The following is a 24,465-nucleotide window of genomic DNA, read 5'->3' as shown; positions in this document are numbered from 1 at the left end:
AATGACCAAAAACGAGCACAGAAGTAATCAGCTGTGATATTTCTCTAGGCAGCCAACCAAGAGGCACTTTGGAAAAATGTGGGTCAGTAAGAAGATAACTAACTAAATCTGGTATCAAATAAGAATCCCCAAGTCTAAATCACAATAATTACAGCGAGGGGAATAGAAAAGGCAGCGAAATAAATGTAGCTGTAGTTAAATGTGATATCTGATATCAAGAACCGACACCTACTCCAATAAGAAATATTAATATCTACAGCCTGAATCCTTATTTTAATTTCCTCTTAATATGCCTGTTTTGTTTTTGTTGTGTGTGTTTTTAAAAAAAACAACAACTACATGCATATAAAAAGAAGAGAATGATGCTTATCAAGAAAAAATAGGCAACACATTTCAGGATTGTTCAAATGGCTAACATTTTTAAGAGGCAATGGCATAAGAGGCTCACTGAATGTGTGAGAGGGAAAGAGAGAGAAGTGGCAGACCATTATTGCGATGCACGTAGGTTCAGCTATCTGCCTGCTCGCTATGTAAAAATTTACTTATCTGTGCATAAAGAATTATGCCCGTACCTCACAATCAACACCACAGATTCAGATATCCAGACACTGGGAGTTTGCCCACTTCCTTATTCCCTTGCTTGTTTCTGCTTTGCTGATCGGAGGCAGCCATTTGGGGGCAGAAGCTATGCAGGGAGGGGCAACTAAGAGAGCAGGCAAATCAGTTTTCCCCTTTTCCTTTCTTTTGCTGCTTAGGCGGCCATTTCAGGAAGAAATCTCTGAAAGATTGGAGCAAGAAATTGGAAAAATCCTGGATTAGAAATATTTACATAGGAAATAATTGAAATGGTGGACTCGTTATGCAAACGCTTGCCTAACTAATGATTTCCATGGAATGCATTGTGTTCTGTAAGCCAGACCTGCGTGTAATTATGACAATGGAAGTGAAAACCATTTGCTTACCTGTAACTGATATTCTTGAACATCATTAATTGCATTAGCCCTTGCAATTCTGTGAAAAATTAAACAAAAAACCAGTAGCCTTTGTAAGAAAGCAAGGAGACAAAGTAGAACCATCACTTGGGGCAAAGTGTTAAATAATCCACACACCATGATTCCAATCCTCACCCCAGCTGTTAACAAAATAATAATCACACCAATGACCCTTACACAAGTAGTTTCACCCTGTTCAATCAAATGTGTAAATGCTGTGCATCTGTAAAGAGGAAACTCCAATAACATTTTAGAGTTCTATTATAGAATATGGCAAACAATCCCTGCTCCTCCTTTCTGGTGTTGATTTTGACTATCTGCAAATGCCAACCTGGTGCCCTCCAGATGGTATAGGATCCCAACTTCCATTAGAACCCAGCCAGCATGGTCCATGGCTGGTGAATGATGGGAGTTGTATTCCAACAAGAAATTCTAATGTTTGAATAGATTTTGTAGTTTTCAAAAAGGAAAAAGGTACTCAGCTCCTCCAACATGACCATTAAGATTATCTTTAGCAGTCCCAGCTAGTTCAACCAGTTCTTACAATTGACAGCTCTCTTACAATCCAGAATGACATGCTGCAAAGAAACTATTAAGAAGACTTCTTTTGTGCTCCTTTTCTGGTTATGTATAAGCCACCTTTCCTTGTAGTAGCCATACATCTATGTTTTCACGGTAGGGTGGTCACGCATATGACACCAAGACTTGTGGTTCTTTATATGTAAGACAGACATGGACAGGACAGTCTTTTAATTATATTATCCTTTAAATAGAACACTGCCCCTTCAATTGAGGTGTACCCTCTGTCAAATAGAACATATGGCCACCGTATTTCATAGCTATTACCAATGCAGCTGATCTATAGGATTTTGAAACTTTGGGCAAACTAACTCGCACACGTTTCTGGAGTTCCTGAACTTGTCAGCTCCTGTTTGCCCAACCTGTTTCATCTGAAGTTTCTGAAACCTTGATGGAGTTTCCTTCAAAAACACAATTTAAAATCTAAATGATAGCAACTATTTCTGTTTGACGTTGTGACTTTGAACGTGAGCCAGTCACAGCTCTTTTGAGAGGACTGATTTCAGAGACAGAGCTAAACAGAGCTAAACATACTTAAATGGGTCTCACTGACATCAACAGGATTAAAAGTACTTTGCTTTCACTGGATCATGCCCCAAATGTGTATTAAGAGTAATATTAGTAGAAGTCCTAAATTAATGACTCTGTAAACAAGACTCAGGATAAAATTAAGCGCTTGCTGCTTACTGATAATTATGAATTAAATCAATGGACTTCCAGTTACAATGCAAAAGTATTCATTTGTTTCTCTTAGGAATATGATGGTGCTTAATTGAAAGCTGAACAACATCTGCTTCAATGTTCTTTTGTTTGTGTGCTAAAAGTTTAAATTGACTTTTAGGAACAAGCCAATGTTGGTTTTTCCAGTGAGACTTGAGACAAAATGGATTTTTAATTCCAAGACAGCATATTGCGATTAAATATCCCTATGAGGTTCATATTTCTGTTTTCGTAGCAGAAAGTGAACTCTGATCTGTTTATGGCTCCTGAGAGAACACTATTCCAGCATAATTCTCACGTATGAATATAACACTTTTAAAATATCATTTATAAATCATTTGTTAAGAAAGTTTTTCACAGCTGGATTCTGAAACAAAAGCCTTACAAAACACAGAGCTTACTTTCACTTAGCAGAAGTAATTCTTAAAGGATGCTGTGATAGGCAGTTAAAATGGCCAGAAATTAGACTCAAGCCACAGTCGGTTCCAGACCTGGAGACTGATGATGGATTGGTTTAATATAGTATACAGTAGAAACAATCCAGCCACGGTTTAACCTTTTAAAAACCCATTGAATTCAGTGGGAAAGTGGAATATCTGCCTTAACTTAATATCAACATCAATGAAACAAGTGTTTTACTTAAGAACATATAAACGTGAGAAGAGCTCTACTGGTTCAGACCAAAGACCCATATTGTCCAGCATCCTATTCTCACAGTGGCCAACCAGATGCCAATGGGAAGTCTGCAAGCAGGACCTGAGTACAACACTCTTCTTGCTTTTGCTTTCCAGCAACTGATATTCAGAGGCTTACTGCCTCTGACGCTGGTAGTAGAGTATAGCCATCATCACTGATAGCTGAACTGTACCAGTATTGCATGTGTGCACAATAAGCTGTCCAGTCATTGCCCACCCTTTCTACTCACAACCATTCTTCAGTTGTGGAAGGGACAGCAAGCAGCTGAATTAATTGAGTGAGCCAGTCAGGTTCCTGCTCACGTCTGCTTGGACAAAGGCCACTATTCTGAATGGTTTGTGCACACACAGAACTCACTGCCTGGTGTTAATGAACAGAGGGAAACGGGTGCAGAGACAACTCCCTAGATTTCCACTTTAGTGAGCCCCCTGTCATCATCTGGCATGTGGTTCAGTTACCCCAAATACTAGCAAGGCCCATCAAAATGGAACGTTATTGAAACAGGAGGTAGAATGTGTATTATGCCTTGATTAAAATTGGTAAGGTTGCTGAGAGTCACATAAAAATTGCTTAGTCACTCCTGTCCCAGTCATTTTAGCTTTTTAATATAAATTATTAATGTAGAAAATAAAAAGTAAAGATCACTTGAATATAGCTCCATTATCCATTCTATTAAATTCTGCACCTGGCTTTACCAGGTTTTGGTGAGACTTTTATTACTCTCTTAAGACATTGTCTGTGAGTATTTCTGTGTCTAGCCTAATGCTTTGGAATCAGAAAGCTGTCATGGATATGAATGTTTCTTATCTGCTACTCTGGATGGCTGCACTCATTTCTTGGAAACTAGGATCTAGCCACTGATGTCTTTGTAATGTTGATGACTGAGTCTTGCAATGCACTGTGACCACTGTTGATGGTGAACTGAAAGCTTAAATATGGTACTGAATGGCACTCATAAGGATAGGGAGTCTGAAACCTACTACTGGCTTCGCAGCAGTTGACACTACTTTCAAGTAGTGTAAACCAGAGATTGAAGTCTGTGTCTCAAGTCTGTTTGTTTTTAAATTAATTTATATGAGCTATTTTGGGAGACAAACTTTTGTCTTAAAAGTGGGATAAAAATAAACAATGACAACAAAATAGAACAGAGCAGGGGCTTTTTGTCAGTTACTCAAGGCAAGCAAACCACAATATCACAAGCAAACCACAATATCAAGGTACAAATGCACCTTGTTTTAATAGCCCTCAGAAAGCAATATAATGCTTATCTCTCTCAATAAGGCTAGTGTCTCTGTGTGATTTTATGAGCTATAACTGCTGGAAATTTATAGATGCTAGAAGTGTTTGTTGGGATAGCGGTATTTTTACTATTGAAAACAATATGGGTTTTTGTTTAGGACTTAAAGCTACTTTCCGCCAGAGAGGTTAAGAAGCATAAGTCATTGTACCATATTCCTAAATAAAGAAAATATGTAAATATCTCAAAAATGTTCATTAGGCCTCTTTCTCTTTCCTTGCATTCCCCTTCCCGATCCTTATATATCAGCACTGGATTAGTTTGTCCCAATTTTAAAGCAGAAAGCAAAACACAGATCAAATGAATGGATCATTTCTTTTAAAAGATCATTAATCCCATGCTTTCATTACTCTCTTATAGTGTGAACTGATTTTACAACTCTAAGTATTTTTAAAATGCCAATTGTGAAGCCATGGTTAAAGATGCAGTAAACCTTCATCTAGTTTTTCAGTCTATTTAAAGCTCTAACACAACAGCTTTTAAGTGCCATTTCTGGAGATGTTTATTTATTTCTCCTCCCCACCCCCTAAACAACTTTTAAAGTCATGGTACTGTGACATTAACGTTAACTATACTTCCACTTGTCTGTTGTTGCTATGCTTCTTAAGCAGTTGTGTGTGTGTATATAGCACTAAGGCACGGTTGTGGCTTCTGTCTCCATTCTTATGATGAGAAAAAACTGTCTATACACAGGTGCAATCCCTACTCTGAGTGCCAAGTATTCCCCTCATATAAGAGAATGGGGAATTTATGTATCCATTTGATATTCCTTTAAGACAGAGGGACTAGTAGTACATGTGAAAAGGATCTAGGGGTCTTAGTGGACCACAAACTTAACATGAGTCAGCAGTATGATGCAGCAGCAAAAAAAGCTAATGCTGTTCTAGGCTGCATCAACAGAAGTATAGTGTCCAAATCAAGAAAAGTAATAGTACCACTCTCTTCTGCCTTGATCAGACCACACCTGGAATACTGTGTCCAGTTCTAGGCTGAAGGATGTTTGCAAGCTGGAACATGTACATAGGAGGGCAACCAAGATGATCAAGGGTCTGGAAACCAAGCCTGATGAGGAATGGTTGAAGAAGCTGGGTATGTTTAGCCTGGAAAAGAGAAGACTGAGAGGAGATATGATAGCCATCTTCAAATATATGAAGGGCTTTCACAAGGAAGATAGAGCAAGCTTGTTTGGAGGGTAGGACTCAAACCAAAAGCTTCGAGTTACAAGAAAGGAGATTCTGACTAAGCATCAGGAATAACTATTCCTGATGGCAAGAGCTATTCAACAGTGGAACAGCCCCCCTTGGAAGGTGGTGGACTCTCCTTCATGGGAGGTTTTTAAGCAGTGGTTGGTTGGCCATCTGTCATGGATGCTTTAGCATCGCAGGGTGTTGGATTAGAAGATCCTTCAGGTTCCTTCCAACTCTACAATTCTGTAATAGGGATTGGGGAAGCTGCAGGCACTTGGATATTGCTGGACTACAGCACCCATTATTCCTAATCATTGGTTTTGCTGGATGGCACTGATGGGAGTTGGCATCCAACAATATTGGGAGGGCCACAACTTTGTCAAGGTAAACTGTTCATGTTCCAATTTAGCAGATGGGTAGTTGAAGCTGAGAACCAAGATTAAAGGGAGATTTGTTGTAGAAATTGCATTAAATGTTTTGCTCTACACCAGGCATCCCCAAACTCGGCCCTCCAGCTGTTTTGGGACTACAACTCCCACCATCCCTAGCTAACAGGGCCAGTGGTCAGGGATGATGGGAACTGTAGTCCCAAAACAGCTGGAGGACCAAGTTTGGGGATGCCTGATCCACACAGACCACATTGGTGCCAAGATTGGCTCTGGGAAGACTGAATGGGCAGTAAGTGAGCACGGGACTGTTATCTCTGTTCCTGCAACCTACTTCTCATTTCTTCTTTGTTGAATTAGAAAGAGATTACATTGGCCTTGTTAAGAGTATGGTATTAGCACCTTACAACATAAGCAGAAACTTCAAATGAATAATGAGCGCTGCAGCTATTAATTTATCCTTGCCGGCTACTGTGCCATTTCTTTGTGCCAATGTATATACCATTTTTTGAAGGAAAGTTGCTATGTGACCCTCACAGCAATATACCTCCTTTGATGTTTTCTCCTACTTCTAAGCTTCTTAAAAACATTATTACACATAACAAAGGAAGTCAATCAGATTCACACTTGTGGAAAGAAGAAAGATACTGTTGGATAATTGCTAACTATATATTCTTTTTTTCACTATGTGAAATATTCTAACTATGCCATGAAATACAATCTTCCGAAGTACCAGTTTGTGCTGAAAAATGTAACATTTGAAAATGCTGCTGATTTGAAGCCAATCATGCTCCTTTCACTGTGTTTAACAGAGAAAAAGCTCCTGCTTTTTGTAGCCATTCTGTTAAGCCTGCTTTGTAGCACTACGTCTGCCAGTAGTGGGGGCTAAATTCTCTAAGATATACAATGCTCTGTTAAATTGTGTGTGGTTTTTTTTTTTTTAATATAACATCAAACTGTGTCTCTGGGGCACGTGGAACACTATTAATACTACAGGACCAAAATTACAAAAATAAGGTATGCTTACATTTACTGTTTGCAAAGAAAGACTATTCATTGTGTTTCAAAATGGTGTTTTTCCTTTCAATTTCCACAGATGTGGTTTATAAGCCGGTCTTTTTTCTGTTTTTATTGTTGTCCACCCCCTCTGTGTGTGTGTGTGGATTTTTGCATGCATACATATGTTTGTACCAATACACATGCTAAATAAAGAGCTGTACAGTATAGGGCAGGGGTCAGCAACATTTTCAGCCATGGGCCGGTCCACTGTCCCTCAGACGGTGGGCCGGACTATATTTTTTGGGGGAAAATGAACAAATTCTTATGCCCCACAAATAACCCAGAGATGCATTTTTTTTAAAAAGCACACATTCTACTCATGTAAAAACACCAGTCAGGCCCCACAAATAACCCAGTGATGCATTTTAAATAAAAGGACACATTCTACTCCTGTAAAAACACACTGATTCCCAGACTGTCTGTGGGCCGGATTGAGAAGGCGATTGGGCCGCATCTGGCCCATGGGCCTTAGGTTGCCTACCCCTGGTGTAGGGGGAAAGAATGGAGACATGCTGTAGATACCAATGGGGATTTACAACTTTATTAATGGAATATGACTACTTATAGCCTGTTTACATTAGCCTAGTAAAGAAGTATCTCCACTTGAATGTTACAGCATTTACAAATTGAAATATATCTCCTTGATGCCACCATGGCCTCTTGCAGCAGTAGCAGGAACTATTAGAAACCTGGAGAAACTTAAATTTATATTTTGCTGCTGTCACAGACTTCAGCCTGGTGATTAAGCCTCTTCCCTTGGACCTCAGCATCTATTTTGGGGTCCCAGGAATATACGGTACTTCCCCAAGCCCTCCAAAAACAGCAAGTTACCGCTAGTAGTTGCCCCCAAAGTAGCAACACCAAAATACAAACTGAGCTATTCCTGCTTTCTTTCCCATCCACAGCTCCTATGTTTGTCATGTCAACAACCCATAGGGTCCTTAATATATTACTTCTGGCTGCTATGTTGATAAATGGTAGCCCACCCAGGACCAGATAGCAGACTCTCTCAACCCTAAGCAGAGAGTAGTAGTGTCCAGCTTCTCAGTTATGTCTGACAAGTTTCTCTAATGAGGTAGCATCATAGATTGACTGCATCGGGAGGGTCAGGGGATGATTGACATGGTCTATCAAGGTTCAACTGCAGGTATCCTGTTTATCTGTCAGCCAAGTTAAAGCATATGTACGGTATCTCATTTTCGGTGTGCAAGACAGGGTAGGATGGTAAATCACCCACTCTGCTGCTTAACTTTCTCCTTTCCGAAGCTGAGAAAAGTGAGTTCAAGCATACTACTAGGGGAATTAAAATACCCAATCCTTGTGCTCCTTTGATCAGTGGTAAATATAAAATGAAGTGCCAGGGACCCTAGAATATTGTAAATGTCAGCAATGGTGGGTCGTGCTGGGAACCCAGCTTTTGCTCTATCCTGCACAGTGCTGATCTTGCAGATTTTTAAAAGTCTTGGAAAACCAGATCATCTAGTCCTGCAGCCTTTCTGTATGAGATCTAATCAAAGCAACCTTTCCCTTGACCGCCAGAAATTTCTCTTTCCTACAGACTGGGAATGTACAGCTACACAAGGATCTATGGTCAAATCCACACCATACATTTGAAGCACATTCAACCCACATTTAAAGCACATGACTTCTCCCAAAGAATCATGGGAACTGTATTTTCTCCCTCCTCGAGCTACAACTCCTGGCACTCTCAGCAAACTTCAGTGCTATATGTGCTTTTAATGTATGGTCTGGATATGACCCATTTCTAGCTTTTTCTGAAATGGTTTAAACTGTCACATGCAAAGTCTGCAGATTCTGAGCTGTTGAGAATATGGCATGAGATATTTTTGTTGTGTTCCATGTGATCCAGCACTTTCCAAAACATTTTACACTTTTGCAATATGTAAAACTTTAATGCCTCCAGGGGTGTCTCAGGGATTCATTAGTTAATGTCTCTACAATGCTTTGAAAATGTTCTTTGGCGCATTAGACTTTAGTGTTATAGTTAATACATTTGCATCTGAAGTGTCACATTTTGGGCATTGATATGCTAATGTTCACGTTTGTTTCACCCTGAAAGTATTTAATAAATTTTTGATAAAGTTCTAATGAGGGTACAACTGAGTTCACTACATGCACAGATCATAAAACCCCTCTGAGAAATGTTGCTAAGCTTGCTGCTACTCTTATTATTTTCTTCCTTTCCTCCTTTATTCCTTCCCTCCCCCCCTTCCCTTGGAAGTCCTCTGATGCTTTTCCTTAGCAGGAATTTTCATGTCTATGTTGGGGATACTTTCCATGAAAATCAGTGGCAGTTCTACCGTTCACAAGAGTTACGGCATTATGGCTTGTAGAGCCAGTGCTGCAGCACTGTGTATTTGACTGATTGGATGTGTTTGCATGGAGAGGATTAGAGCTGACTGTAAGAGTTCATTGGGCTAATTGGATTTAGCTGCGAGGAGACAGTTTGGATGAATCCCATCAGAATTCCAGGTGTTGAGGAAGAACTAGGAAGTTAAAAGGCTAGTCCCAGAGTGAGTGAGTGGCTGAGAAATGATCTGAGTGGACAGCAATATGTTTTTTGTGAATAGCAGTTGGAAGAGAGGTGCTGACTTATAGCACCATTTTGCTGATGGTTTAAACCAACCTTCTCCAACCTAGCTCCTCCAGATGTTTTGGAATATAACTCCTATCAGCTCCAGTCTGCATGGTAGTGCTAGCCAGAATTTTTGGGAGCTGCCAGCCAAAACATCTGGAGGACACTACGCCAGAGAAGGCCGATTGAAACAGTTGCATTTAACAGTTAAAATAGGAGATCCAGTTCTTCGCTTTTCTAGGGAATAAAAGCAATGATGATACATAAATGAAATAATCATAATTTATCCAACCTCTAAAATAATAAAGTACATCCTTTTCTGGCCCAGACTGAGTATTTACAGTCTTAGACAGCCTCGCCCGTCATGGTGCCCTCCAGATGTTTAGGACTATGTATTCTTCAACCCTGATCATTGCTAAACCAATGCTCTTCAGCCCAACCATGCTAGCTGGGGCTCATTAGAGCTGTAATCCAAAATATCTGGAGGGCACCTAATTGAAGAAGGCTGAACTAAGAAATAGCAATATAGTCTCTAGGCAGACAACTAAAACAAGGGAAGAATCAACATGTGTAGGAATAGGCCCAGGCCAAATGTCAAAGTCCCTAGAGGACTGGAGTTTAATGGGCTGTTATGTGCAGAGGCTATGTAGTTACGAACTATAAACATGTAGGCTCTGATGGGTCATCCAAAAATTCTGGACAAATAACGCACTGATAGACTTTACATACATAGAGTGCAGGCCCACATGGAGTCTGTGCAGAACAGGTTATCAGTTCATTCCCACTCTTCTTACCCCCACGTTATTTTAGTCATCTGCATAGGGATTCTAAGAAAGGGAGAGAAAGGAAAGAAGAACAGAGGAAACAGAGGAAACATAATAAAATCCAGTTTAAGCTAATTGAAATAAATAAATTTAAATTTAAATTTAAACATATTTCTTACATTCTGCAAGGGATTGAACAGGCCACAGCTCACCAAGCAAAGTACAGTGGTACCTCGGGTTACATATGCTTCAGGTTACAGCCTCCACTAACCCAGAAATAGCACCTCGGGTTAAGAACTTTGCTTCAGGATGAGAACAGAAATTGCGCGGCAGCTAAAGTGGTGCTTCAGGTTAAGAACAGTTTCAGGTTAAGAACGGACCTCCGGAACGAATTAAGTACTTAACCCGAGGTACCACTGTATTCAGATAGGGCCAGTGGTGGAGCATATACCCGCGCTCCCGAGGGGGGCAAGATGTGGAGGGTGCCTTCCCAGGCGTTGAATAGCTGCTCGGGTGCACAGAGCGGCGCACCGCATGTCTGCCATCAGCCGCGACTGCCAAATGTTACCACCCTCAGCGAAGACACCCAGGGTGCTCTGCCCCCACCGCACCCCCTTCCTCCCCCCCTGGATAGGGCAACCATACAACATGCATGCAAAAAAGCAGACATTTGTGCTTTAAAAGATGTAAAAGAACCTGAGAAATGAAGAGTCATGTACCCCTTACACTTCCTGTAGTACCGGTATGTCCTACTCCCCTCCACCACTGGCCAAATTCACCATCTCACATTGGCTGGGGGCCAAATGTAATTAGAGTAGATTTCTTCATATCCAAATTAAGCATTAAGAGCTGTACTCTCAGAGATTGGTTAAGGACAACCATCAGTGGCCTAAATCGTCCTTGATCTCTTACTATACTCCTCCCAGTCTTCTACCCAGAGGTGCCAGGGCAATGGGGGCGGGGGGCGGGTGACGTGTGTGACATCCCAGTGTCAGGAGGAGCCAGGGATGGAGGTAAACATGGCAGCAGTGAGGCTTTGAAGATGCACCATGTTCAGCTCTGTGCTTGGCTTCCTCCGCCCCCTAATTCTTTTGAGACATAGGGGGCTGGGCCCCTCCCCAAAAATATTGAGTTGGCACCCCTGCTTCCACCCAGCAGTCGCATTCAAATCCCTGTCATCTATGTGCCAAGTATTATTACTGTGGCTTTTTTGTTTTGTTTTTTAAAGTTGTGGTTTAATTTAACCCATTTACCACAACTCTCTAGGTATGCAGCTGCAGGCACAAGTGTATGTTGGACAGTTGGACTCAAATAATCTCTCTGGGTCTCTGCTACCAATCCTAACACACTTTCACACAGGCTTCATTATTTGCACTTAGAATAGCTCAGCTAACATGACCAATGACCACTTCAGAAGCACTCTAGCTATGTTTTTAATCTACCAAATTAAGCATCAGTACTTTGTCTACTTTACATTTTGCCCATTCATTCATATGCCCATTTCTAATATTAGTGTCGTGTCTTCATAAAATTCATGGATTCATTTTCATAATTAAACTGTATTTTTATAGAAAAATAATCCTTTAGTATGAGATTAAGAGGAACTTGATTTTCTTTCTTAATTAACAATTTTGATGGTAGAATTTAGTACAGTGCAAAGAGATAAGATATATGTTGCAGTTTAAATATACCCTTTAAATATACCCATTGAAGTTGATCACTATTGGAGTGAATTAATGAATGAATAAATCAGTAAAATAATACATAATCAAAATGAATGTTCAACATCGAAGACCAGTGTGATGAAATAAAAATCTAAATAGAATATGCATTTATTTGAAGTTGAATGATTTCACCCTTCTAAATAAGGCAAGTTCATTTCCACAGATTCTTTTTTAATCAGAAACTGATTTTCAGTGCTATACATTGTCTTTATATTAAACCTTATGTGATGCTCTATAGTTCCTTACACTGAATCAAAATTAATTTAGAACTATATGATGCATGGGGTGCTTGACTGAGTTTTAAAAGTCTCTCTGAGTGTGTGTGTACTTTCCCAGTTTATTGGCTGTGATCACCAGCACAGCTGCACAAAACGTGGCATAGAACATTTGTAGCAAAATAATACCACCAACAACATAAGTTTCATGGGTGCACTTAGGATGGTCTACCTATCCTACTCCAATGGTTTGCATGTATTTGCATGAAAGAGGGGATGTGGCAGAGCCAGGATAGCAGGCAACAACATTAAGTGTACTGATTCATTAATTCACCTCCCACCATGTTTAAGAGTTCCCCAAGATTATAAAAATTCTTATACCCCTCAAAATTCCTGGAGATATTTTACAATTAACGGGATATTCCTTTGACTTAAATTGCTTTAGCTGAAATGTACTTAGAATCGCTTTCGATTTAGCTGATAAATCCCTGCCTGCATCAACCAGACCAGAGCTCACCCTTGACACCTTGTTCTGCTACAACTACAAAGCATGTGCATTACCCAGAAAAATTAATAGGAAGGCCCATAGGTAAAAACCCAAAAGCAATAAACCCATTGAACATGTGTGTGCACGCACTCCCACACATAAAAGCACAAGACAACGCCATCCTCCTTCCTGCCTATGTAACACAATGGTGTGGTTAGGCAAAGCCATTGATGTTCAACAAGACCATCAAATGTGAGAGGAAGGGGACAGGGGAAAGATAGTGAGTAGGAAGTACACAGAATAAAAGGCCAACTTGGCAAATCCCCAGGCTATTATAAACCACAGTCTAGCAGTAGTGCAAATTCAAATACAGGAGCAGCAGCCCTTTGCAAATGCCAAGAGCTCTAAGGGAACCTCTTGTGAGAACTCAGAAAAATATAGTTAAATTTCTGTTGAATACCAAAACTATTTACGAACACTTTTAAATTATTGTTATTCCTCTGCATTCTCCCACACTTGCGCATGCTAACGCTTCCTCCTCATTCAATAGTTGCAGGTGGAATGAGAATAAACAATGCAGTGAATAAAGCAGTCATACAATTTCCCACCTTCCTACTGACCTGAGGAAAATAATCACCAGGTTGGCATCCAAACTGTAGCTGTCTGCACTCCTACCCATCACTGCTGGGCTGTACTATATTTTTAGTCTAGAGAAACTTAGCGGAGCTCCATGGTGCTATATTTATTATCTCAGTTATTTCGCTTTTAACTCTATAAAGCCAGAAGAGAAAGAAAGAGAAGGCTGTAGTTACCATGATGCTTTGTTATGTTTCTCAAATAGCAGAATATGTTCATGCCACCTTTCATACAAATCCCAAGGTGGTTTACAAAAGTAAGAACTCAGTTTAAGAAAACAATACATTAAAACAAGTTAAGTAAAAGTGCACCCCAAATAAATAGACTACAGTAACCATAATAGTTGGGTGATCTCTTGAGGTTGGAAATTGTGATCTGCAAAAGCTTGGATGAAATAATACATTTTCAGGAGTCCCAAAACACTCAGAGAAGTTGGTGCTTTCCAGCTTCATATTCCTGCATTGCAGGGGGTTGGACTAGATGATCCTCAGGGTCATTCCAACTCTATGATTCTATGATATCTTATTTCATATCAGCAGCTATAATATGGAAAAACGGATCTGTGTTACAGTAGGAGATGTGTGAATGGCAAGCCTACCCACAAATGAAGCATGGGGCACATAACCACCCAGTTATTTTCAAGCTGAAATTTACTAAAAAAATAAATTGGTGATGGTGCCACAATCAAAACAGCCACCAGTCTAGAAATGCAGAAGTATATATATGCAAAACTGTTAGAAGTAGAAAAGGGCAACACAAATCATGAGGGGGCAGGATCATATTTGCTATGAAGAAAGCTAAAGCCTTTGGAGGAAAGCTGACAGTGGGGGGAAATAGTTTTAAAATGATGTATGATATGAATAAAGTGTTTAGATAGTTTTTATTCCCTTTATCACATTACAAGAACTGGAGATCATCCTATAAAATGTATCTGTAGTAGATTCAGGACAGACTTAAGAAAATATTTGTTTGCACATTCTATAATTGATTTTAAATTTATGGAGGATACGTCTTTCTCTAGCTGTTACTTACAATGGCTGTTTGGACCCTCCTGGTTCAGAGGCAACATGTTTTTGAATACCACTTGCTAGGTAGCAACAATATGAATTGGTTATTTCCTTCAATCCCTTCTTTTGGGCTTCCCAAAGGCTTCCCATTTGTGCTGCAAAACACAATCCAATAGGATAAGAAATGATGCTTGACACAACTTCGATTTTACGTCTTCTGAGAATATGCAGTAGAAACTCCTTTGTCACAAAAGTCATAGATGAATCATTGAATTATGGCAAGTGGGGTAAAGGTCTGTTTATCTATTATGACTTTCATTCTGTAAGTACTTTACCCCAGTATATGTTGACGTGGTAACCAACCCCTTAAAGATCTGAACTGCAGGTTCTTGCTGTCATTTATATACTATATTCTCTTAGGTCTGTGCAGACTACATGAGAATGAGTATATGTCTTAAACTTGTATCTTGCCTTCACCTAATTTAAGGTAGAGAAAATTATCTGTCTCTCACACCGATTTTAAATAATATAAAATGCAGCATGTGCCCCTGCAGAACATAGCATGCCCTGTTAACTATCACAATGAAGTAAATAATGTTCATGAAATTTTCTCAACAAAATTTGATAATTCTGAGGGGCCCTAGGCCCTAGCTTAGATTTATCTTACTTTGAAAATGAGCTTATGGAGAATTTCCTTTGCACATTCTGCTCTAAATAATAGTTTTGTAAGGATGAAAACTCATGTGTACCACCAACACAGAGGACAGCGTTCTTTTCACTTGTCTTCTGTTTCTGCTAGCTTGAAAGTAAAAACATGGTGACTGAAAATGTGGTACATGTTCTGTCACTTGAACTGGGAATTGGGCATTTCCTCTCCTGGGAACTGCACTATCTGAGGAGTCACTTCTTTGAAATGTCTCTTCCACCTAAATGCCACAAAACTTAAAAGTTCAGAGAGGAAGTTTTGAAAGCTCCATTCCTGCAAAGTTCTTCCACCTGCCTCCAAAGCCCTGTACAACATTGTTCATGCTGTTTGGGAGAAACCCCCCCCCCATTCAGGGAGGGGTTGCTTTTCTGGGGGTGCAGAGCCAGAAGAGAGGGAAAGAAAGATTGATAGTTACTCCCTAAATTCCCTTCTGCTTCTGCTACAACTGTTTGCAATTATCGTAAAGATTTGAGGTTGTATCAGAGTAGAAATGCAGACAATCCGTTTGTGTGTATATGTAATGGTAAAGAGTATTTTGTAGGGCAGAAAGCTTAGCATCAAGTACATGTAACTGTTCAAGAAGTGTAATAATTCTCAGCTTAGAAGTGTAACTGTCACCCGATTATTGAAATATATGATTGCCCAGTTTTTATAACTGTTGCCTAATGATTCCTGAAACATGTTGTTATATTGGATATTTGCACTTTTGAAACATTTATCAGATGATAAGATTCCCATGTTTTACAGGATCTTTTTAATGTAAGATGAATACTCATAAAAGATGATGAACTGTCAGTTTTAGAGTCCATTCAGGAATAGCAGGAATAGCAGTGTAAGCCTGTGGCTATGGGCTTGCCAGTGTAATTCACTTCTGTCTCGTAGCACTTGTATAGCTAATTGTTTGGCATACAGTAATTATTATTTTCGAAAATGGACTTTACCGATAGTGTTGCTCCATTCCAAATTCACCCATGACCAGTATGACACTTTAAGTCTTCTTAGGCTGGGTAGATATTCTGGATTGCCCTACCCATTGTTTACCTTAAACCAACAGGCATCTTCATTTAGTTGGACAATTGTTATAGTTCTAAATGAGACTCATTTAGAAGCAGAAAGCTTCATGCTATTTTCACAGCAATATCAGTTGTCTCTTGGATATCATTTAGTGTGAAAAGCTACAGCTTTTGAGACCAGTAAGCCTTCCTTGTCTGAATGGCTTTCCAGGCTTCTCCCATAAACAGTAATGACTAGCTTTATCCACAAGGGAAATGTTACCCTGGTTAAAATTAAAAACAACACCCTCAAAGGGAAAATTAACAGTACTTTTAAAACAGTGGTGGTAATGGCAACTGAAGTGTCCACTTACCTTTATCTTAATCAACTGGTCACTACATATGAAGGGGGCTATCTTTAGGTGTCCTCTTTTAAACAAGATGGCAATAGTTCAGTAGTTACGACAAAGCAATATGCAATATATTGGGCATGGGGGTGGACTGCAAGTAGAAATGTTAGGCCACCTATGCTGATTTTATTATTTGATATCCAGTAAATTTAAATCATTGCAGTTTGCCTCTCCAAAGTTTCTTTGGGGACCTAAAATGTACACTTATCCAAAAGTGAGCTTATTATACAGAATTTTCTTTTCATTGAAGCAGGGTTCATTACAAATTGGTCCCAAAATTGCTGCTTGATGATGCAGTTGGACAACTTTTATACCTTTTTAGAACTGATCTGTTGTATTCCATTTGTTGACAGAAATGCCTCTCTTGAGCAAATGGTCAATAATAGCAGAGGCTATAATATATTAATTTAACTTGTGGCGCTGTGGGTTAAAGCCTCAGCGCCTAGGACTTGCCGATCGAAAGGTCGGCGGTTCGAATCCCTGCGGCGGGGTGCGCTCCCGCTGCTCGGTCCCAGCGCCTGCCAACCTAGCAGTTTGAAAGCACCTCCGGGTGCAAGTAGATAAATAGGGACCGCTTACCAGCGGGAAGGTAAACGGCGTTTCCGTGTGCGGCTCTGGCTCGCCAGATGCAGCTTTGTCACGCTGGCCACGTGACCCGGAAGTGTCTCCGGACAGCGCTGGCCCCTGGCCTCTTGAGTGAGATGGGCGCACAACCCCAGAGTCTGGCAAGACTGGCCCGTACGGGCAGGGGTACCTTTACCTTTACCTTTATGTAATTGATTGTCTTTGGAGCTCTGTTAGCACATCTTCATAATGCTCTGAGATTATTATTTGTTTAATATTTAGACTTTTTTCTCTTTCTCTGTTTGCGATGTAGTTTCCAGCGCATTATAGATATTTTCATTAGAATTCAATAAAAGAAGACAAGACAGAAAGACAGATGAAGCATTCAGGGATTCTAGCTAGTTTTCCAGGGCTTTTCACAGGAGTGTGTTTGAGTGCTGATAAGGCCTTGACTATATTAAATAGACAAAGACAAAGCATGAGTAAAATTTATTGTTTTTCCTTTTCAGCCACTGGAGGACAATTCTTTGCATTTGTTAGCCAAAAAAAGTGCTCCAGATTTTATCTCTTCTGAGCATATTAAAGTTCACATTTGCAAGCTGTGCATCTTAGAATGTTCATTTATGAAAGCAAACAATGAAATGATTTGTATCTGGTTTTTACTCTAGTTGTTTATAGACTCTTTAGAGGCTTGTTCTTTCAGATTACAGCTGTTTGATGAGGTCAAATCTGAGTCAAAAGACGATATGGGTTAATTTAATAGGATAGAGCAGGCAATCAAATCCATATGAGAACTCTATAATTTAGCAGTTTTATGTTGCTTACACAGAAGGAAAGAGGAGCAACTTGCCTCTTTTGTGATACCTTTCGAGTTATGCTTTGGCCTCACATGTCTACCTGTCTGTCCTTTATTTTAATATCAACGTGGCTTTGTGTGCTGCTAGACAGTTGGGACATATCATATCTCTCCGACTTTTTTGGTGCCCTTCAGTTGCTATCTCAGGTACTCTTCTCTGACTCATAAACAAGGCATCCTACAGTTTATTTCTTCCCGTTTCTGTTGTGCCTACCCAATGGCGTCAAACAAGCAGGCTAGATTGCATTCCATGTCAATGAAATTACTCTGCATATTGCTTTATGGAAGTATTTTTTTACTTTTAAATATCCACGTGCCAACTTTCATGGGAAAATTTAAACTAAACAGCAGCTTTAAATCAAAGTTATAGCTCCTTTCAGCTCAATATCCCAGCAATTGCATAAGCACTAATACTTAAGATGGGCAATTCCAACCTTTTTAGAGAGATTCATATGTGCATTCTGAACAGTATTACACTAGGGAACACTGGGGAATATTTAAAGCCATATGAATGCTAGTAGTAAGTACAGCATATTTACTGATACTCCACATTTACTGAAACTGCAGTTTCGTACCCGCTGCCTGTGTTCATGAAAATATTGCTTGCTGATTTTTGTAGCTGTTTTTCCATAAGGTCACCATATCAACTATATGAAATACTGTGTCTCTGAGAAGTATTTTAATCAGGAAGAAGCATTGGGTAGAGTTGATTAAAAATAAGAATATAAGATGATCCATTATTTATCTTTTTTTTTACTGTTTTACAGCTGTGACACAAAAGCTTTTTGAGGGGGGGGGGATAGTTTAAAGAAAGAAAGAGCTACAACCAAATACAGAAAATACACAGAAGATTTGATAATTAGATAAGGGAGTTATGTCTCTCTCTCTCTCTCTCTCTCTCTCTCTCTCTCTCTCTCTCTCTCTCTCTCTCTCTTTCTCCCCCCCCCCCCCATTTATGCCATTAAGATTAAACAGGTAAAAAAAAAATCCTAAATGAATATATATATATATATATATATATATATAAAATCTTCACTATTCTAATCATCCAAATTGATTTGCAAAGCAGATGCAAGATTTATTTCTTGGTTTTATAGCCCGTTTTAATTATAAATGAAGGTTTTCTGCCTAAAAGCAGTGCTTCTGTGACACCATCAGCATTTGCAGTGGAATCCAATCCGCAATTCAGTGTAGCTTCAGTCCAGATCTTCCATGGAGCCTTTGCTACACACAAAGTTGGCTGATGTGCCATTCAGCATCCCAGCAGCTCTTTTTCTTCACACTAGCAATGGCAAAGCATTGTGCGGATGCACTGCCGGATGCTCTGAACTGAAATCATCCGTGGGAACTTAGCTGATATTATATACGTGATTCAAGGTAAGGGAGCAAAGGTGTGTGTGTGTGAGAGAGAATCTGCTGTTCAGAAGAATGGGGGTTTAATGCCATTCAGTCTGCATCTTAAGTCTCCTGTTCTGATGCAGGAGTCTCTAAGCAATAGGTGGGAGGGGATGCTTTTGTACTTGAAATCAGGAGACCCAGATTAAGTGTTTTCATTGTAATGAGCAGTGCAGCATTTACGACAAAATGATATGCTGATCAAACTCCAGCAGAAATCCATCCTTATTTATTTGCTCCCTAGATAAATCTAATTATATATTTTTTAAAAAGAAGTAAAGGCCAGCAACCCCAAGCTGCAAGGTGCTTTGAGCATCTCTGGGTCTCTCTGCTTTTGAAGTCTCATTGTAGCCAATTTAGCCGAATTCTCTGGAGTGGGCATTTCATGCACACTTATCTCTGCTGGAGTCTCCTCGTTTTCTATATTCCATCAGGGAGAGTCAGATTCTAGCAATAACAGGCCATTTTACAATCTTGACTTCTTTTTTTCTGAACTGCAAGATGCTATTTTGAGAGCATTCTTCTGAAGCATTTAGATGCATGCGACTACAGCTTGCAATTAACTTTTGTATTAGGGTTTATATGCAACATGTCTTTGTGAGATTTCATTCTGGATCTTAATTTTACTGTGAAGAATTGTCAACCTAGTTATTTAAAATCTGTGGTGTTATTGACTTCCCTCTTGATGCTAGAATCCATTTATATATCTGCCACTTAAGCTAAGCATTAATATATTATAATTCACCGTACTGCAGGAGGCAGAGACATTCAGAAATATGTAGCCTTCTGCTACATGTTTAAATTTTGAGGACTCTCAAGGATCAACAGGATAGCCTTGTCAGTAATTTGTCCTGCCCTCCCATTGCTAATGTTTCCTGTAGAATTGCCATATTTTAGTATTCTGCATTATGTCAGAAGATGATTAATTCTCAAAATATTTACATACCATGAAGAAAAAGCAGTGCTATATATATTAATATATATAGTTAATATATATTAACTTTTGAAAGTTTTCAGGGGATACAGGTTTGAGGACTACTTTAAGAAAGAGTAATTTAAACCCCACATCTTGCTATATATGCATCAATTAATTTCCATACAATTTTCCTTTAAGGTCATTATTGGTGGAGTATATGTCTTGGTAAATATCTTCCTAAGGTTGTTTTTGAACAATATAACTTCGGTCGCTTTATGAGGGCTTCTGATTTCTCTCTTTTTGGTTAAAACAGAACTCATATGTCATAAGAGTTTTTCATTTTCTATAAGGTATGTCAGGTAACATGCTGTAGCATTTTTGGAATTTTTTTTCACAGCAAGGCTAGACTAAAGAGAGACTGTATTTTTTAAGCTATGCATTGTTTGTAGAATTGCAAATGGATAATTTCAGTGGCCCTTCGCTAGAGTTTTCTGCCACTGAAACAGTGTAGGACTCTTCAGAAAGATGGAGTGATGTAATTACCAGGTGCACATGTTCATTAATCCTTCCCAGCTAGGAAAAGCTTCATATTCTTGGCCCATTTGTAAAACTATAAATATCTAAATTGTGTCAACCAAGAAGTCATACTCAGTGGTGCCTCTTTTTGTCCAATTTCTTGTTGCATTGGTTTTGTAAAGCAATTATCTGCAAGTCTTTTTTCATTATCAGCATTGTACTTTTTCTTGTCCCAAACCACAAAAACTGTTAGATCAGTTACAACCTATTTTAAATTACTTGTAGTATAATATCACCGGAACGATGAAACAGTATAGTCAAGTTGATGGAATACCTCTGATCTGTGGGTCATTAGCTATTACTTGTAGAAATTAACATGATTCCTAGATCATTTTGGAAGCTGTGGTATGAGATTTTGTCAAACTTTCTCTGTATAATAATAATAATTTTCAAAAACATCTAGATGCACCAGATTTTTAAAATGCTGCAAAAATCCTGCATTGCCTTTTGGGTCCCACTTGAATGCCAAGAATAACTTGTTAATCCTTATTTTCTGCCTTTTTAATCATTGGCCCTTATCCCGTGAGTAGCCTCTTCTTTCCTAAAGTTGCCTAGGAAAATGATGTCATCTGACAAGCATTCAGTGCTTTAGTTAATTTTTTGTGCCAACCTTGTGCGGTGAGCTGATGGATTCTTCACATCTAATATGTATTCTTTCACTTCATGTAATTTGCCTTGTTTTCTTTGTGGATCTCGGTACATATACTGCTACTAATACTAATTGGAACTTTAGTCAAATGCTCAGTTTTTACTGTGAAGTAAAGAAAAAATCCTTCAAAGCTCAGAAACTGAAATTCACCTTGGAAAGCTGGAAGTAAGAACTGTGTGCCCATTAGGTTTACAGTTAGGAAAATAAAAGAGCTTACAGAAGGATAAATTGTTCACAATTGGCAGTAATTTCAAACTATCTTAGCAACATTGGAGCAGCTGGAGGCCACTATTCTGTTTTCTGTATTTAGTGGTTTTGTGTGTGAGGAGTCAACCAAAATACCTGGTGACAATGTCAAATGAGCTGGAGACAATAGTTATACACTGTGGCACATGGGGCCAGTTTGAATGTATCTCCACACAATGGTTTATTGTGACCCCAGAGATGTATTTATACCTGGAATTCATATGAACTAGGATCTGAATAGAATCAAGCTCTGCAGTAATTGGCCCATTTTTGTACCAATAGTTTCAGCAGTTGATGTGGCACATTTTTTATGTTGTGAACCACCCTGTGATCTTTGGCTGAAGGGCAGTATACAAATTCAATAAATAATAATAAATATTATTTCAGCTGTTACACACAATGGACAATTCATAGTTACCTCGGTAAAAACTGGCTGTACCATTGGAGAGTCCATACAACACTGCATTGTGTGTAGGGCAAAATTGACTCAATAAACCATTGTGGGGTGGGGAGTACTGAAAACTAAGGTTTGTTTCAAGTGACAAGGCTTGAGTTGCAATTCTCAGTATATTCGTAAAATATATTGAAATAAATAGATTTTGTGTAGTAGAATTGCTTGATCATTTACATTTGAAGATATCGGACTATTTTAAAATCTTAAAAATAGCTTTGATAATTGTAAACAGTCTGTCTACTGTTTATCCTAGAAAATGAGTGGGTTGTTGTTGTTTTTGTGTATAAACAATATTCTTTTATTTATTTTATACATCCTGTTGGTCCTTCAAAGCATTCAGAGTATATTTTAGCCAAAACAAACCTATGTTGTAGCTTTAGGCTGAGACAGTGATTTGCTTCAAACATTACAGCAAACTAAGCTTTGTTCCTATTGGAAATAAATTCTGTAATGATAAGTTCCTATTGGCTCCCACTTTCCATACACATTCTGCTTCAGTAAATTACTTCCTGGGTTTATCAGGTTGCTATTACTGCCAAGCTGGCCAACTCTGGTTTTCACTTGCCTTCTGATCTAGGATCGCAAATTTGTTTCAAATTTTGGTTTGCAGCTCTGCTGGAAAAGATTGTGGAAACCATATTTTGCTAGTTCAAATGTAACAGGAAATGCTGTTTTGATCAAACCAGGAAGTAACCAACTGGTGTGAAAGGGAGGGAGGAAGGAGTAAACCCAGAGTCTTCCTATATCACCGAACTATGGTTTAGCATTATATTTGAATTGACTCATTCTGTAAGAGTTCTGAGGTCAACAGTAAGTTTCATAGAGAACCAGTGTGGTGTAGTGGTTAAGAGCGGTAGTCTCGTAATCTGGGGAACCGGGTTCGTGTCTCCGCTCCTCCACATGCAGCTGCTGGGTGACCTTGGGCCACTCACACTTCTTTGAAGTCTCTCAGCCCCACTCACCTCACAGAGTGTTTGTTGTGGGGGAGGAAGGGAAAGGAGAATGTTAGCCGCTTTGAGATTCCTGAAGGGGAGTGAAAGGCGGGATATCAAATCCAAACTCCACTCCAAACTCCACTCCATAGCTGACAAGATTTTAGCCTGGTCTTTCCCATATTCATTTAATCCACTGTACCACAGTGATCACTAGTGACTCTCTTCTAGAAGTCAGAAAGCTCAATGAGCAATTTTCAATGAGCATTCATATTCACTTTATGTATGGGAACTATTTCCCATATTGTGGTTATAATACATGTTTAAATGGGCAAGAATGAAGCATTGAATATACTGCAGAAATTGTCTGACTGGATTCTGTAAGTTGAGTGATATAAGTTGTCTTTATTCCTTCAAGGGATTTCTGTTTAGGAAAAGGACGAACTTTAACTTACGGTGTTTTTTTTCATTCTGAAGTACAGTGTTTAAAGGACAGAACAAACATTGAATAATTAAGCCTTACAAACAATTCTCTTAGAAGCACATTATATTTTCCCTTCATGGGTATAAGGAGAATTGGGTACATCAGTGTGTAAAAATATGAGCTTATCTAGTTTACAACATATACCATGTGTTGGGTGCCCACAGGATGGAATGATTTCTTAATTTACATAGGGCAAAATACACACTTGTGTAACTTTCATATGATAGTGTGCCTCTTCTTTTCTCCATTCCAGTGCAGGGAAATGTCTTTAATGAAATGTTATGTAAAACTAATTTTAGAATCAGATACAGTATATGTATCTGCAGCTTTAGTCTGCAGGAAGCAGAAATAACCAATTTGCAATTTATGAACATTGTTCTACTACTCTGAATACCTCTATTTTAGTAATTACACATAGTCAGAACTGCAATTTTATAGCTCTCATGAAGTGCAATACCTTCCTTCCATCATAGTGGTGGGAACAGGACTTCTGTGGTACAAATCTGCAATTTCTTTATTACTTTGAATATAAATCAGCTTTTGATTCCAATTTCTTTGAATCAAGAACAATACTTTTTATCATGTTAGCATCTTTAACATGACAAATATTTATAGCTATCTTTGTTCTTAAATAAATGAGATTGTTTTGGCAAGGTTGGTGAACCTGTTTTGGCAAGAGTTCCCTCAGATGTTTACTAGACATAGTTCATCAATTGCATTTTAGGTATGAATGCCAAGTTATGATAAACCAGCTTCAGAAACTATAGCTTAGGACCTTATTTCCTTGCTAAATGAGCTGTCCAATAAACCGGGCCAAGTTTGCTGGACAACAAATTATTGTTTAGAAATTCAGGTTTGTTTATTTTACCATTCCATCTCTCACTACTATTTACAGGTAGTTGTGGAGGCTATAATTCATAAAATAATAATGATATTGGTG

General features: G+C 38.9%; 1 protein-coding gene and 1 long non-coding RNA gene across 22 annotated transcripts in view; one reads left to right on the top strand and one right to left on the bottom strand.

Moving 5' to 3' along the window:
• The window catches only part of DMD (dystrophin), a 991,104-nt gene that overhangs the window by 532,862 nt on the left and 433,777 nt on the right, over positions 1-24,465 (top strand). The window contains exon 1 of one of the 21 annotated variants that reach the window (XM_083734096.1): positions 19,158-19,250. The exons of the other annotated variants lie outside the window; for them this stretch is intronic. The gene's annotated coding sequence lies outside the window, so the exon portion shown is untranslated. Of the gene's footprint in view, positions 1-19,157; positions 19,251-24,465 lie in introns of those variants that run through there. 21 annotated transcript variants of the gene reach the window in all.
• The window catches only part of LOC310842606, a 438,867-nt gene that overhangs the window by 334,226 nt on the left and 80,176 nt on the right, over positions 1-24,465 (bottom strand). The gene's annotated exons all lie outside the window — the stretch shown is intronic.

The sequence above is a fragment of the Podarcis gaigeae genome, assembly GCF_964106915.1.
Source record: "Podarcis gaigeae genome assembly, chromosome: 4".
NCBI classification, from domain to species: Eukaryota; Metazoa; Chordata; class Lepidosauria; order Squamata; family Lacertidae; genus Podarcis; species Podarcis gaigeae.
The sequence above is the reverse complement of the archived record's forward strand: the minus strand, read 5'-3'. Positions and strand labels throughout refer to the sequence as shown.